Source organism: Salvelinus fontinalis, chromosome 7 (genome assembly GCF_029448725.1).
Source record: "Salvelinus fontinalis isolate EN_2023a chromosome 7, ASM2944872v1, whole genome shotgun sequence".
Taxonomy (NCBI): Eukaryota; Metazoa; Chordata; class Actinopteri; order Salmoniformes; family Salmonidae; genus Salvelinus; species Salvelinus fontinalis.
This window is the reverse complement of record NC_074671.1, coordinates 56,549,332-56,565,646: the sequence shown is the minus strand read 5'-3', so window position 1 is coordinate 56,565,646 and position 16,315 is coordinate 56,549,332. Positions and strand designations below refer to the sequence as shown.

The window sequence follows — 16,315 nt, the reverse complement described above, 5'->3', positions numbered from 1 at the left end:
ATATATTATCTGTAAGTTGCTTTGGATTAAAGTACTTGATATATGACGATAATATGTAGCTGGACTGGAGATAGTTGGTTCATCTCCTGCACTAGGTTGGGTGATCAGAGAGAGGAGGGAAGGGGGGTAGGCCTCCTCTCAGCCAGGCAGGATACAGTAGATATCATTTAGTGGTGAGAGCAATGGGGACAGCATGGGGTTAGTGGCGGGGTCGCCACACTTACTGCACGGCCGAGCTCATTTCCACAGATGTCCACTGGCAGGGCTTCCCCTCTGAGAGGAGAGAGAGGAGAGAGAGGGAGGGAGGGAGGGGTCACGTTGTCCAGTGAAACGCTTCATTCACTCACTGATCACAGCCAACATTCACACACACCACACACACACACACATTCACACACACCACACACACATACACTGAAGACAGACTGTACTGTTGAGAGCAGCTCCTCTGCCCTTGTTCCCCAGTGCTTTCAGGGATGTTTAGTTTCCTTAGTGTTACCATGGCTCTGTTTCCCAAACTCTGCCACATCACAGGACAAGGACTCCTTTGTCTATCTGACCAATATCACATTTAAACAAACAAGCAGTTATTGTTGGTTCCTGTTTACATGAAAAAACAAACACATTCCTATTCATTATACTAATATTTGTCTTTATTTTTCCCAGCAATATTACATGATAATCAGAAATGTAGTTTAATTATACCTTACATTATACATTATACATTATACCTCCGTGAGATCTGAGAGTCAGGCTAGCTTTTATAGCAGACTGCTATAACACACACACACACACACACACACACACACACACACACACACACACACACACACACACACACACACACACACACACACACACACACACACACACACACACACAGACACACACACACACTCAGACACACACGCTCAGACACACACGCACACACATGCGCGCACGCGCACACACACGCGCACACACACACACACACACACACACACACACACACAGACACACACACACACACGCACACACACACACACACACACCATCAGGCCTGGAGGTAATATCTGAACCTGTTCTATTTTATTGGCTTGTATACCTGCCAGCTGTCTTGCAAAAACACATCTATTTTATGGACAAATACCTAATATAGATGTATATTCCTGTATGTCTCCTCATGGTAGAATCATGGTAGGATCATGGTAGAATCATGGTAGAATTGTGCTAGATTCGTGGTAGAATCATGGTAGAACAAAGGTAGATTCATGCTAAAATCATGGTAGAATCGTGGTAGAATCAAGGTAGAATCATGGTAGAATCAAGGTAGAATCATGGTAGAATATTGGTAGAATCGTGGTAGAAACATGGTAGAATCATGGTAGAATCACGGTAGAATCGTGGTAGAATCATGGTAGAATCATGGTAGAATCATGGTAGAATCATGGTAAACTCATGGTAGAATCATGGTAGAATCATGGTAGAATCATGGTAGAATCATGGTAAACTCATGGTAAAAGTGTTATGTTATAAACCAGTGACATACAGTTATAACTATAGTGAGACGGGTCGGAACAATGTTGAAAATAATCATAAGCTAACAACCCAGCTCATAATTGTTACTCAATTATTAATGATCAATTATTACTTACAGTATGTCAATGTGATGTATCTGTTTTCCCCTCAACAGTCAAAATAAAGAGTCATCTCTAGACTGAACAGGCACATTACTGTTATTAGCTGTCCCAGCCTCCACAGCAGTCTAGTACTGATCTGCTGCCAGGGCACCGCTGGGATGACTGGGGTCAATGGCTGGATTGGTCAGTTGATGGCTGGTGGTTAAAGAGCGGGCAGATGTTACGACCACGTGTTAACCGTGTCAGCTCTGCCAGTCGCTCCTAACGACCGACCAATCAATAGCAGTCTGCCCTACACGGTGACCAATCAAATAGACATACTGGACATATAGGGCGGGGTCAGGGTGGCACTGAGGAATAGGCGGTTGTGTGGAGGCAGGTTCTTTATTTTCTTCTTTACTTTATTCCACATAATATATGAATACGAGTTGTGCTCCCGGGATTGTTTTTCTGGAGGCAGATGTCCAGGTTCTGGTGAGCAGTCTATAAAAAATGTAAAAAGCAGATAACTGTTATGACCAATGTGGTTATGAGAGAATGATGGTTGTTGTGGATCAACGTAGTAGGCTGTAGTTGCAGAGCAGTAAGTCGGTCCAGGCAGCAGTGGTATGTAGTTGAATAACATATCAATTATAGCAACTGTGTTGAGTTGAAGTATGGACCCTGAACCTTCCCTCTTTCTGTCCCCTCACCACACTCCCTGTCCCTCCCCTCTTTCTGTCCCCTCACCACACTCCCTGAACCTCCCCTCTTTCTGTCCCCTCACCACACTCCCTGAACCTCCCCTCTTTCTGTCCCCTCACCACACTCCCTGTCCCTCCCCTCTTTCTGTCCCCTCACCACACTCCCTGAACCTCCCCTCTTTCTGTCCCCTCACCACACTCCCTGAACCTCCCCTCTTTCTGTCCCCTCACCACACTCCCTGTCACTCCCCTCTTTCTGTCCCCTCACCACACTCCCTGAACCTCCCCTCTTTCTGTCCCCTCACCACACTCCCTGTCCCTCCCTCCTTTTCCCCTCTCTCTCTTTGCTTGATCATGGCGAAGGGTGCAGGATGTTCAGCTTGAAGCGCTGGACTTGTGAGATAAAACAGATAATCTGTGCTGCTAGCCAACACAACAACCTCCTCATTGTCCAGTGTCTGTTCGTGACACCGTTCCATCTGTCCGTCCCTCCTGAATGGTCCGTTTGTCCGAGGGCTCTCCAGAGTCCAGGATGTCCAGAACCACAGGGCTCTGTTGGTGATGGATGTCACTCAGAGGAGAGGGCCCCTGGTTGGACAACTGGACAGCTGGACACTCCCTGGCCCAGCGGACCCAGTGGATCACTTGGGAATGACACGGCTGGTCACCAGTGACATGACACAAGAGACACACATAGGGTTTGGCTGTTCTGTCTATTGGGTTTGCATTGTACATATTTACATGTGCATTATTTAATTTACAGGTACACACTTTGTGCCAAAATATCTCAGCCAATTGTAAATTCCTTTGAAATGTGATTTCTACATGATCTTGGTCATGATAGAATGCAGCATAAGATACAACTGAAAATGGAATCAAATAAAATATCCTAGTGAAAGTAAGAGGGAAATAAAGGGAAATTGTTCATATGAATTTACTCTACATTTATGATGTCACAATATGACAACATTTAAAAGAGAATGAATGCAGGAGAGACACTTTGAGAATGTCCCTGAGCTGACGTTTCAAATGTCTGGAGGGGTTTGGAAGACTAGGCCTATGGATTATACAACAAAAAATATATAGAAAAAGCTAAATATCATCCTACATAACAACTACCCTTCCTTCATGTAACATAGAACTAGTATAAAAAAATGTAAATTAGGTCATTACGACTTTACAGAAAATGATTTATTATTACACACCACCATATACAGTACATTGGTAGTCTCCAAGTTCATTAAATAAACTATTTGACTTCTACTAGTATGAGAGGATTTTTTTCTCTTATGTCCCCTGATAATCTGTTTATCCCTGAGTGTCACGTTACATTTGCAAAGCAGCTGGAGGGACCAGTGGTGTCTTGTATGGAGGGCTTCAGCGTGATTAGCCCGGCTCGTATTTGGCGAGCACTCAGACTTGTCAAATCCTTTGATCTGAACTGTCTCCATAATCACTTCAAAAAGTCTTCCTGCTTGAGACCGTGAGGGCTTTACAAATGTGCCTCCTTACTAACTTTCCCTCTCTCTTCTCTCACACTCTCTATCTCACTCACTCTCTCTTCTCTCTCTCTCTCTCTCGCTCTCTCTCTCTCTCTGCTCAGGGACTTTATATAAAGGCCTGACTTCCTAGCTGCTACTACCCGTGGTGTAGCTTGGATTTCATCCTAATACCTCTCTCTCTCTCTCTCTCTCTCTCTCTCTCTTTCTCTTTCTCTTTCTCTTTCTCTTTCTCTTTCTCTTTCTCTTTCTCTCTCTCTCTCTCTGTCTCTCTCTCTCTCTCTCTCTCTTACACAGATGTGGTCATATTCTCTTACGAATATGACCACAATGGAAAGAGACAATGGCTTACTGAGAGAATATTTCTAATATCCTGCCTCTGTACCTGGTCATCTCCAGCCCTGTCTTTGTGAGTCTGTGTGTGTGAGAGAGAGACTAAAGACTGAAGGAAACCCCTCAGCCCTCTCTGCACATTATACTCACCAGGAACACAAGCGGCGTACGGGGAGAAAAATACCCTCTACTTTTCGCTCTTAACAATAGCCATTTGCATATTTTTATAGTCTCTCAAAGAAAACAGCCTGGAGCGTGAATACTCCAGCAGTGGTGCAGCAGCGCGGAGGAAGCGGAAGCCGGGGAGAAGCTTGTGTTGTGTGTCCGCTGCTGGGGTGGGTAGAGGAGGGGAGAGAACACACACTGAGGCCCTTACCTCTGGAGGAGGGGGTTAGAGGGTGAGGGGCATGGGGGCCAAGGGGCGGGGGTGGAGGGGTGGCGAGGGGACCCTGGTGCTCCTGCGTGGAAAGAAAGAGAGAGAGAGAAAGAGATAGGGGGGAGGGAGAGAGAGAGGCTCACATTAAAATCTGATCAAAATCAGATGGACGAAGCAGCACATCTTCAAATGGGAAATATTTTCTAAATAAAATAAGTCCATTTATTCAAGCGTTCAGCAACACCCCAGTAGGTTCAGTAGGTTACGATAGCATCTCTCCACAAACCGTGCTAAGCTAAAGTATTAAACTATGTTAATGTATTGGCTGTTTGTGGAAACCTGAATTGCTCAGAGTGTGTTATTCTTGGCTAAGACAAGGTGGTTGTCTGGCCAGATTGACTTTGTAATGTTGCATACATCATAGAATACAAACTCAACAAACATATTTCCCCTTGCGTCTTATACACAAATAGCATCCCCATTTGGCTGGTATTTCAGAAACAACAATGCCAGGTTAGTGTGTGTGTGTGGGGGGGATAGTCCAGTCCAGGAACAGCATCAGAGCAGTGCTTGGTTAAACAGTAATACAGCCGAGGTCAACAAAGCTGCTCAAGCACTCCAAAAATAAAGCATTTTCATTCTTGCTTTGAAAATACATTTCCCAGTCTGCAGTAATATATCTGCACATTTAGTGGGGTTTAGGGAACTAATAACTCGTCTGGGAAATAGACTTATGTTTAGAGCGTTTTGGGATGTGATTTAGAGCGTTTTGGGATGTGATTTAGAGCGTTTTGGGATGTGATTTCGAGCGTTTTGGGATGTGATTTAGAGCGTTTTGGGATGTGATTTAGAGCGTTTTGGGATGTGATTTAGAGCGTTTTGGGATGTGATTTAGAGCGTTTTGGGATGTGATTTAGAACGTTTTGGGGAAATGTGGAGTTGACCTTGCCATCCATGTATGAAAAGCCATAGTATAAGTATTTGTATCATAATGTCGCTGTCTGATTAAAACCTCGTAACTCCATTTTTGTCCATTGTTTCTTTTACATTTATTAAATGCAGTAACTCCACTCAATGTACCTGGAACATTTCATGACTCTAGGACCAAGAAAATGTATTCAAAACAGGTTCTGAAGCTCTAGAATTGCATGCTCGTTAATAGGAAAATATGTTCCTTTTTTTAATTCCTGAAAAGTTTCTGTTTGAAGATGAGGTTTCATCTGTTCATGAGATTATAGTAGTCGAATGAATAACTGGGCAGCTCTTTCCATCAAGTAAATGGTGTGGGGTATATGTCATTTAATTCAGGATGCATTAGGTCTACCTAACGTCCAGTAAATGGTGTGAGGTATATGTCATTTAATTCAGGATGCATTAGATCTACCTAACATCCAGTAAATGGTGTGAGGTATATGTAATTTAATTCAGGATGCATTAGGTCTACCTAACATCCAGTAAATGATGTGAGGTATATGTCATTTAATTCAGGATGCATTAGGTCTACCTAACATCCAGTAAATGGTGTGGGGTATATGTCATTTAATTCAGGATGCATTAGGTCTACCTAACATCCAGTAAATGGTGTGGGGTATATGTAATTGAATTCAGGATGCATTAGGTCTACCTAACGTCCAGTAAATGGTGTGAGGTATATGTCATTTAATTCAGGATGCATTAGGTCTACCTAACGTCCAGTAAATGGTGTGAGGTATATGTAATTTAATTCAGGATGCATTAGGTCTACCTAACACCCAGTAAATGGTGTGAGGTATATGTCATTTAATTCAGGATGCATTAGGTCTACCTAACATCCAGTAAATGGTGTGGGGTATATGTCATTTAATTCAGGATGCATTAGGTCTACCTAACATCCAGTAAATGGTGTGGGGTATATGTAATTGAATTCAGGATGCATTAGGTCTACCTAACGTCCAGTAAATGGTGTGAGGTATATGTCATTTAATTCAGGATGCATTAGGTCTACCTAACGTCCAGTAAATGGTGTGAGGTATATGTAATTTAATTCAGGATGCATTAGGTCTACCTAACACCCAGTAAATGGTGTGAGGTATATGTCATTTAATTCAGGATACATTAGGTCTACCTAACATCCAGTAAATGGTGTGGGGTATATGTTATTTAAGTCAGGATACATTAGGTCTACCTAACATCCAGTAAATGGTGTGGGGTATATGTCATTTAATTCAGGATGCATTAGGTTATAAAAATCAAGCAAAAAACATTACCTCTCTAGCCTGACTCCAGTATCAAACTACAATACAGCTAAAACAGCCTTTGACACAAAAGCCTATACTTTTAATCTTAACAAAGAAATCCTGAAATAGTCCTTGAGTGTTGTTGCAGTCACTGTAATATGGGTAGATGGCTGTAATACTGTTGTATGAGCCACAGGAGTCTGAACACGAAACACAGGAGCTATAGGAAACCAACCAGGTGTCCATGTAATACTAGTTCCCAACCAGGCTGGAAGCCATCAGTCAAAGCAGCAGAGAGACTGTCCAGCCTGGCAATAAGGGCTCAGCTCTCCTCTTCTACCCAGAGATGTGCAGTCAGAGATGTGCAGTCAATATATTCCAGTGAATATTGGCTTGTGGAATGTAGCTTAGCACCAACATTGGTGGGCGTCTGAAGGTCTGGATGTTTCAGTGTGTTATCCTTGTTGACCTGCGACTACTGACAGGAAGATCATGTGTGTGTGTGTGTGTGTGTGTGTGTGTGTGTGTGTGTGTGTGTGTGTGTGTGTGTGTGTGTGTGTGTGTGTGTGTGTGTGTGTGTGTGTGTGTGTGTGTGTGTGTGTGTGTGTGTGTGTGTGTGTGTGTGTGTGTGGGTGGGTGGGTGGGTGGGTGGGTGGGTGGGTGGGTGGGTGTGCGTGCGTGCGTGCGTGCGTGTGTGTGTGTGTGTTTCAAGGCTGGATGGATGGATGGATGGATGGAGAGAGAGAGAGAGATGGATGGATGGATGGATGGATGGATGGATGGATGGATGGATGGAGAGAGAGAGATGGATGGATGGATGGATGGATGGATGGATGGATGGATGGATAGAGAGAGAGAGATGGATGGATGGATGGATGGATGGATGGATGGATGGAGAGAGAGAGATGGATGGATGGATGGATGGATGGATGGATGGATGGATGGATGGATGGATGGATGGATGGATAGAGAGAGAGAGATGGATGGATGGATGGATAGAGAGAGATGGATGGATGGATGGATGGATGGATGGATGGATGGATGGAGAGAGGGATGGATGGATGGATGGATGGATGGATGGATGGATGGATGGATGGATGGATGGATAGAGAGAGAGAGATGGATGGATGGATGGATAGAGAGAGAGAGATGGATGGATGGATGGATGGATGGATGGATGGATGGATGGATGGAGAGAGGGATGGATGGATGGATGGATGGAGGGATGGAGGGAGAGAGGGAGAGAGCGGCAGAAACAGGCACAGAAGATGTATGTAAACCCATGTAGAAACAAATGGTTGTGACTCCGTAGGAACGGGGCCAGATCCATAAGAGCTCAACACATAATCCCCACATGAATCAGACTTCCCACCAGAACGGGACCACACAAGCTCATATGAATAGTACATATCACGCACAGTCAACAATATCAACTACCCCGACTCAGTATGAGTCTAGGGTCTTTTCGTGAATGTGAACACAAAATAATATGCAAATATGGTGGCACTACAGCAACTGAACATATACCAATATATGTCTTCATACATTGCATTAGTATGAAGCTTTCTCCTGAATCTAGCCTAGGGTCCCTTTAAATCTGTGTGCATTCCGCTCATTTGATAAGCACCATAGTCATTTGATAAGCATCATAGTCATTTGATAAGAATTATAGTCATTGATAAGCACCATAGTCATTTGATTAGCACCATAGTCATTTGATAAGCATTATAGTCATTTGATAAGCATCATAGTCATTTGATAAGCATCATAGTCATTTGATAAGCATCATAGTCATTGATAAGCACCATAGTAATTTGATAAGCACCATAGTCATTTGATAAGCATTATAGTCATTGATAAGTATCATAGTCATATGATAAACATCATATGATGCTAGTATGGTCCATTTCTCATGTTAACCATTCAGCTGATGAGGCTGAGGCCAGGCCTAGACAGCCCCTCTGATACCTCCATTCCACTCCCAGTGTGTGTGTGTGTGTGTGTGTGTGTGTGTGTGTGTGTGTGTGTGTGTGTGTGTGTGTGTGTGTGTGTGCGTGTGCGTGTGCGTGTGCGTGTGCGTGTGCGTGTGCGTGTGCGTGTGTGTGTGTGTGTGTGTGTGTGTGTGTATGTGTGTGTGTGTGTGTGTGTGTGTGTGAGTGTGAGTGTGTACGTGTGTGTGTGTGTGCATGTGTGTGTAAGCACATCGGTGTGTGTGTGTGCATGCAGTGGTGTCAGGATTGCATTCTGGCGACGCGGCAACGAGGCCATCATTTATCCCTGATTGGAACGAAGGCAGGAGTGCTGAATTTGTGTTACAATGCAGCCGCGCCATAAAGAGAGGCCACATTTCCTCCCCATTTCCCTCATGAATATCAAACACTGAAACCGTGCCATGGCGCGCCACAACAACACATAAGAAAAATTACGGCTCTGTTATTTTATTTGTATTACCTTTAATAGGCAGCATATTGGGGGGAGTATTTATTACTGTGTCAAGTTCTTCCTGTGGACATTCTCTGATTTATAAGACAGTCGTCATTAGTCATATTGTGAAGAGATGTCATTTATATTTTTTGCCTCCTTGTGGTATTGCAACGTTTGCTTAGTTTTGAATGGACTACCATTAGGGGCCCGAATCTACATGAGTCTTGAGCCCACATGCCAGCTAGACGTGTCTCTATCATAGGCCCAGTACAGCTCACATCACAGACGTGTCCTGGGCTTATAGCTCTATTCCACGTGGACAGACACCCAACAGACAAGAAATTGCATGGGTGCATCTGTACAACTCTATCCTGAGCCGTCCACTGCGTTCTGATAGTTTTGTGTTCGTATGTCTCTAACCCATCGAGGAACACGACTCAATCCAATTATGTTGTTTGGGGCTTTTCAAAGCAGCTTCCTACCTCAGCTGTACGTAGCTTTGTAAAACCCCATCCACACTGTTCCACAAAGTTACAACTAGATCCATTAAGTTGGCAGAATGAGCAAGAGACAGAGGGGTGACTTATAGTACTCAGTTCCTCCGTTATCCAATGTGATTGGGGTTTAGGAGTGATTTGTGGCGGCATCCCCCAGGGAAATAAAGAGTTTGATTAATGCAATCCTGGGCGGGCAGAGAGGTGTCACAAACCCCTCTCCTGAGGGAACGTTCCTGTTTGACAAACAAAAACAAAGCCGCCACTATGGCAAATCTGAATCTGAACTCGCATGGCAACATGGCATACTGTAGCAGTCTGCTGCAACTGGCAGTAGTCTCTCTCGCTTTCTCCTAACTTCACTTTAAAGGGATTTGACTTCATGTGGAATTAGTTGGTCTATTTATTCATTACTGAAGTTAATAATATGATATCAGTCTTGATTAGCATGCATAATGCCGTCTAATAGAATGCAAACAACAGAAGATGTGTATACTTATTGCCTACACAATATATTCCAGTGAATATTGGCTTGTGGAATGTAGCTTAGCATCAATATTGGTGGGCGTCTGAAGGTCTGGATGTTTCAGTGTGTTATCCTTGTTGACCTGCGACTACTGACAGGAAGATCATGTGTGTGTGTGTGTGTGTGTGTGTGTGTGTGTGTGTGTGTGTGTGTGTGTGTGTGTGTGTGTGTGTGTGTGTGTGTGTGTGTGTGTGTGTGTGTGTGTGTGTGTGTGTGTGTGTGTGTGTGTGTGTGTGTGTGTGTGTGTGTGCTTGCGTGTGTGTGCCTGCGTGTGTGTCTGCGTGTGTGTGCATGTCCCACACACCCCTCTTTCCCATCTTCTGAGAGTAACATTGTATCCTATCCATCCCTCTGTCAATCTCCAGTCTAGAGGGCTTTGTAGGCTCCAACACCTGCCTGAATGCGTTCAGAGACCAGACCCCATAACAAACCCATCTTTCTCCAGGCAGCCCTATCCTTTTGTATACATTCAAGACCTCATGAAGTCAACTTGTGTATAACCGTTTACCTATTACCACCAGCTCTAGTTGGTGAGTATCCCCAACTGCACTTGAAATGATCAAATATCACCCTGGAAATATGTGAAGGTTCCCTTTTCCATATCGACACGTCTGGGCCAATCACGTCGAATAGATACACAATCAATATTTCATACTATAACTACACACTTCGGTGATGTCAAAATGCTGCTGCTATCGCTGATCAATACAGCAATCTCACTGGCCAACTCTAGAGTGGAAAACAAAAGCACAGCCATTATAGGACGATACAAACAAACCCTCTCATTGAATAATTCATTGATGACTAGACAAGCCACCATAAATGCTGTATACAGTATTCTCTAATATTCTCCCTGGGAAGCTACCTAGACATCCATTTAAAGCAAAGTATGACATTTACATTGATTTCTGATCCACAAGACACAATCAATAAGTGCCAGCTGATATATTTGAATAATGAGTAGTAGGCAGATGAGGGAGGGAGGGAGGGAGGGAGGGAGGGAGGGAGGGAGGGAGGGAGGGAGGGAGGGAGGGAGGGAGGGAGGGCACATCACAGATCCATGGAAGAAGACCAAGCCAATCCCTCTAAACACCAGGCTGAGAGGAGAGGTGCACTGTACAGGTCAGGGATGCACAGGGAACAGATACAATCAGACTACAATAACTACACTTTACGTTACACATTTAAGTCATTTAGCAGAGGTTCTTGTCCTTAGCCACTTAGAGTTAGTGCATTCATCTTAAGGTAGGTGAGACAACCACATATCACAGTCATAATAAGTACATAATGGGTACATATTAATTGAAATAGATTCCCTGTGTAGTTTACTTTGAGGCTTCAAATTGTGTTTTAATAGCCTATAATGCAACCATGTCGCAAATTGAGAATATTTGTATCTGCTTGCTGTTATTCACTGTGCACCTGGTTTAATTAACTGGATGCATTATCATTAAAGTGCTAGGCCTAGCCTACTCCATGTTGGATTTAGCTTTAAATCAACATTAGGCTTGACACGAACACTAAACGTCTGTTATTAACGTATTTTCTGATTAGTCAGTGCATGGACCAAGTGAAGCAAATACATGATGTGTACCTTAAGTAGGACTTTAATTAAAGTGACCCTGGTACCAATACATTGTTGACCGTAATAGACGGTCATATGATTTTAATCGCCACTTGCTGTTGTTTTTTTCTTCTTATGTCCACTTACTGTGCATGGACAAGATTTCTACTTCTAACACAAAGCATGGATTGGACAGAAAGCTCGTGACGTCGGTAATTAAATGTCCTTAATTCAAAGGTAAAAGTGCCAACCGAAATGGAGAATATGCTGTCCTCTATAAAAACGTTGGTCAAATAAATGTATGTGCACCAAAACATGGGTCTAGTTTATACACAAATGGCCTATGAGAATTTGTACAGCTAATATCTTCGGATTTGGTGTTGAACGTAAGCCAGTAGTGAAACCCGATATAGGCCATCAATAGAAGTAGCCGCATTATTATTTTTATCATCATTATTAACCTATTATTATCATTATCATGATGTATTATTATAAATAATGGGAAATTATATTATGTTGGTGTTATTAATATTGACTCGTGGTTATATTTCTATAGTGCACGATGATGATGATGATGATACTCTGAGGTTGTTACAGACTAGTTAAATGGCTGGTCAAGCATGCATGGAACCCACAGGAGCTTAATTCCCTAGACAGGTTCTCGAGGATCTCGTTCTCATTTGTTATTTGTTGTGGTTTCTGATTGAGTAGAGTAACAATTCCATTATATTTCAACGATTAGCGACGAGGTACACTGAAATACGTGTTTATTCTAATTTATGCTTGGCTGCAAACCTATGGGCCTATATGACCCGCAGGATCAAGCTTATAAGAAATAATAACCCCATATTAGCCCTTTTTTTGCATAGCTAGGCCTAGTCCTGAATATAGGCCTACATTAGGATATTATATTAAGTATAATGTGTTTAACTTGATTAACGTCAAATTGTTTTTGTAAATAAAAGCAATGTTGCTCGTGAGTGTCATTACCCTTATGCCTATATCATGTTGATTGTGTGTGTATTTATTTATATGTGGCTTAAAATAATGTTTGCGATAATTCAAAATAATATGAGGATTTTCTAAATATAACCTAATTTCTGCCATTATGTAAAAAATCTTGTTGTTTATTCAAAGCACCCTCATAATGTGAACCAACAGCTATTTGTGGAGCAGGCAGCGAGATAAAAGGTAGTCCAAGCTTCTTCCTTATTTTCTAAACTTCTAGTGATGCACTGAAAAGCGCGTGAAGAAAAAGTAGATTGCCATGTGGGTTTAGTTTTGTTTCACATCGGGTTACTGCTTGAGGAAAAGACTGGGTATATGTTCCCTATCCCAGCATTATCACGATACTTCAAATATTTACATTAATATCAAACATGTGTATCAGTGAGAACATCACATAGGTGTACAGCCTATTGTAATTCAATATAATTGACAAATGCATAAATTAGTAATTGCACAATATTTTAGTGTTAAGCCTTTGGAGTCCAGTTACTTAATTATACAGTCGGTTTCTTTCTCTTCCCCATTATAATTGTGTTTTATTGTCCTATATCGTGTCATTCAGCTTCTCTATTCTATCAAGTCAGGTCTGTATTTCTTAAATTGCGTCGCAGTCAACAAAACAATAATGCGACTATTACTCACCAAGGCTGGCCTGTCATCATGAGTAAGAGCGACACCTGCTGGTAGATAATAATTATCTAACCTAAAGTCAACAATGAACTCAATTTAATTTCCCTATCTAAAGCAACAATAGCTCACAGGTGAGGGGAGCGTCTGTCACATTCTAGAGTGTTGGCAATGTAAAGATGGTTCTACATGTATGGCCGTGGTGCCGAGAAGAAGGGGGGTTGGAGTTGTTGGCTCTGCTATAGGCATGCTAGATGGTATTGGCTTCAACAGCTCTTTCATCTCGAGTCCAATGCACAAACATATAGCTTAATGCGACTAGTGTTCCCTCTTTTATTCGGCTCACCATGACAACCGAAAGGCTGGGTTCAGAAATGCCTCCCCATCAATGAAACAAACGGTCTTAGCGGGGCTGCGCGAGACGGCATCTTTAACAGCGAGGGCACACACTGTTAACCCGTGAGAAAAACGCAGGAAAGCGAAGAAATTCGACGCTGACCACAAAAAGTATGAAGTCAGAAAAATAGTGCATGTTATGCAACTGGTATTAGTTTTAAAATGTCCGTGCAATTGTGTTCGAAGCAAACTTGCTTGAGGACCATTCCAGGCGGACTTATGAAAACCTGAATATTGTTGTCCATCTCTGCATCTGCATATAATCGTTTTAATTTCAGTTATCTTAAGGAAAAGGATAGGCTACATACGCTTTCGGAATAGCTCCATGATTTCGCAAGCCAGAATCAAATAGGCTATATGTTCATAGCCTTAGCCTATAGCAAAACATAGACTATGTTCTAGTCCGTTGATTCATTCATCCGTTGATTCATTCTAGTCCGTTGATTAAACTTAAAGTCGTGGGTTATGTCATTATTGCTGTTCAACTTTAAACAAACTTTTCTACAGCTGCACGGGATCGATTGATGTAAACGATTTGATATTCACTGGTGCCTATGCGACTCCTCCAGAGAATTCAACCAAGGGGTATCCTGCTTAAATTTGATTGATTGCACTTTCTCCAGTGGACATTCACTACAAAACAGCACAGCTTAACCGTCTGCTCACTATTTATAAAAGCGAGACAAGGGAGCGAAAGCCAACACAAAGCATGTATTGATTTTCTGTTTCAAAAAGGAAAAACAACATATATGTTTTTTATGAGAGTTAGAGGTGGGAAATGTTTATGTCGGCAGTGTGACATAACATATGGGCTAAAATGACATCAAATGCGTTAAAATACGTGTTTAGAAATTCGTAAAGCTATACGTTTAGTATGGTATAGGCTAGTTCACATTACATTGCTTTATCTTCCAGTATGGATAGTATAGGAAATTCAAATATTATTTGACTTACCTTATATCCAAGAATAGTCGAAAAATGCTTTACATGTATATTTGTAATCTATTAATGGCCATCTCCTTTCCTACGAGTCGGTGCTCCCTAAGATTTTCTTTCCTCTGCCTCAACTGAGCAGAGCACTCCTCGGCTCCGCTATTATTTTCACTAAAATATATGAAAATTTATGCAAATGAAAATCAGCACTAACTGTTCGTCTCTTGTTATACTTGGGGATTTTTTCCCCCTTTCTTTTTTGCATACAAAACAAATGAACTCCCCAGCAGGGAACTTGGGGACCTTATAAAATAAACAAATAAATAATAAGCACACCATATTTCACAGAGACTGAATTTAGCGGCATGCATTGAACTCAGGGATTTTTTTTTATGAAATGTATTTTTTTACTCTTTTCGGTGATCTTTTGGAAGTTAACGTTTTTCATTCCCATTACCCGGTGTCACGTTTCTCACCGCCGCGCTAGCCGCCCTTTGCAAGTGTGCAACCTGAAATGTATAGCAGTAATTTAGACAGAAATCCTCACTGTATATTAATAAAAGGACGGCCCCATGGCACCGGCCCTATCCTGTATTCAATGTAAACAACTCCGCGAGGCTTCCTCGGTTTTGAGCCGGGTCCAAATGAAATCTACTGGGAATGAAGGAACTCTGGCATCCACTATGTGCTAAACTACACCAATCTATTATCTTTGCTCATATGCAATAAAATCTCTGCTCAGTCTTTGGCACGGTGGGTTTTATTTGGAAACAATATGAGATCATCGTAATACTTGTTCCTGCTTTCTGACCCTATCTCGAATATAAGGTCATGGTTCAGGGTTATGGTTTATCCTAAACTTTAAGAATAGCCAATAATACTGGCAATAGCTGCTCTACAGTAGCCAACACTGTAACCAAGCAGTAGCTCTGAAATCCTCTGCGTCCTTGCTAGTGCTCCACGTGAACGTGACTGCGTCTCAGCCAGTGGATGCAATATATTATATATGGTATTTATTCATTAACACTGCTGGGCGAATCCATATGCTGAGGGGGTCCACTTAACATAGGCTCATTCATTTCTGTGTTATGGAGTGCTCTAAAAAGAAGGCTCATTTTATAGGGCCCAAACGTAGACTAGTTGGTTGTGGTATTCAGATTTAAAAGGCAGACTTTCCCCCCTGCAAATCCCCCAAGGGCTGCTCAATTTACCCTTGTTTTGGTTGCCACTTTCTCTTTCCCTGTGGTTCAGTGAGGTTGCCTATGCGTTCTGTTTCCGCATGGACGCATCCCCACAACCTTTGTCCATTAACTCCCGAGGAACCAAAGCCCAGCCATCAAGCAAGACGTGAGGAATATTGAATATGATGGTGTTTTATGGATAAATGGCACAGAAATGGCATCACATAACTAGTCATATTGTTCAAAACATTCTCAATGGCACACAATAAATGGTCTGGTTGTGTGAAGGTACTAAGAGCATTACTGTCCTAAAGCACATTGACAGTGACGTTTGTAGGCCTACGCCAACATCCAAAATGTACAAAAGTTCCCCATCTCCACCAAGCCTTTTACAATAGTTTATTTTAGGTGATCGCTGTTATGCATATTAGGCTAA

At 42.3% G+C, this 16,315-nt stretch overlaps 1 long non-coding RNA gene across 1 annotated transcript; it reads right to left on the bottom strand.

Annotated features, from left to right (window-relative positions):
- Window positions 1-3,475: 3,475 nt before the first annotated feature.
- On the bottom strand, window positions 3,476-15,492 carry LOC129859816 (uncharacterized). The gene is made up of 2 exons (XR_008760212.1): window positions 14,720-15,492; window positions 3,476-4,592 (listed from the first exon to the last, which is right to left on the bottom strand). It is a non-coding gene; the product is annotated as an uncharacterized LOC129859816 (long non-coding RNA).
- Window positions 15,493-16,315: the final 823 nt, after the last annotated feature.